Below are 973 nucleotides of genomic sequence, written 5' to 3'. Positions count from 1 at the left end.
AGATCCTTTAACAACGACAGCCAGTAAACGCATCACCAGGGAAGACGTCGTGTGACCAATGGCGTTATCCAGAAGCAAAACAGACGCAGCAACAACAATCATCAAGAGGCGGGAAAAATGGCAGCGACCACCGGCCACGATAAATAGTATATTGCTAATATATAAACTAATTTAATTTGAGTTAAGTGGCAGTAGACTTAGGTGTAAGTATGGTTGTTTATGTAAACTGAAGACATGACGTAACGTTATAAAAGTCAGTGAACGTTAACATTACTAAACAGTTTTCGTAGTAGTTTTCGGTAGTGATGCTGTAACGTAAACGTTAGCATGAGATTACCTGGTGGGTGTTGCACAAAAGTGGAATAACGATATCCAGGATAACTGAGGTAGCGCGGTTTGACTTAATTTATCCGCTTTTCTAAGGATATTTAGTTGCGCGTACGCCGAGCGAGGATGAAAACACACGGCTGTGCCAATTCTGGATAAGTGCGTGTAAACGGCGTTCTTAAACAGACCTGAGAATCGCTCACAGAATCACCGATGGGAGACTGATTAACAGTCGCGCTGTTTACTTCACGGCCGCTAAGTTAAATGAAGAGGTTAAACACATTGTAGGACAATAAGGCAATACTAGTGCAATAATGAAGTATCAGAACAAGGTTTACTCTTACAATGAAGAACTAATTATAAATTAAATTATTATACATTTTATTAAAACTCCACAGAATTTAAATTGCAGTACCAGCTACCAAGGGTTAACTTTACATTAAAAAAGAACAGTAGTGGCCTGTAGCCTCCCAGTATATAATACTAAAACTTTTAACAGTTTTTATTGTATACAGTCAATTTTTGGTATCCATGAGGGATATTAACATTTTTTTATGAATAACCACATTTTAAAGAACAGAAAAAATAACCACATGTGTTGTTATTGTTATTTTGTGCATCCACCTTGTGGAGATGCCAGGTTCCA

The 973-nt window shown here is 37.7% G+C and overlaps 1 protein-coding gene across 2 annotated transcripts in view; it reads right to left on the bottom strand.

Annotated features, from left to right (window-relative positions):
* Positions 1-680, bottom strand: part of LOC103380932 (uncharacterized) — a 27,210-nt gene extending 26,530 nt beyond the window's left edge. The window contains exon 1 of one of the 2 annotated variants that reach the window (XM_025057020.1): positions 338-680. The gene's annotated coding sequence lies outside the window, so the exon portion shown is untranslated. The remainder of the gene's footprint in view (positions 1-337) is intronic. The other variant, XM_025057019.1, reaches the window with a different exon arrangement.
* Positions 681-973: the final 293 nt, after the last annotated feature.

This window comes from Cynoglossus semilaevis, chromosome 7 (assembly GCF_000523025.1).
Source record: "Cynoglossus semilaevis isolate Cse_v1.0 chromosome 7, Cse_v1.0, whole genome shotgun sequence".
Lineage (NCBI taxonomy): Eukaryota > Metazoa > Chordata > Actinopteri > Pleuronectiformes > Cynoglossidae > Cynoglossus > Cynoglossus semilaevis.
The sequence above is the reverse complement of the archived record's forward strand: the minus strand, read 5'-3'. Positions and strand labels throughout refer to the sequence as shown.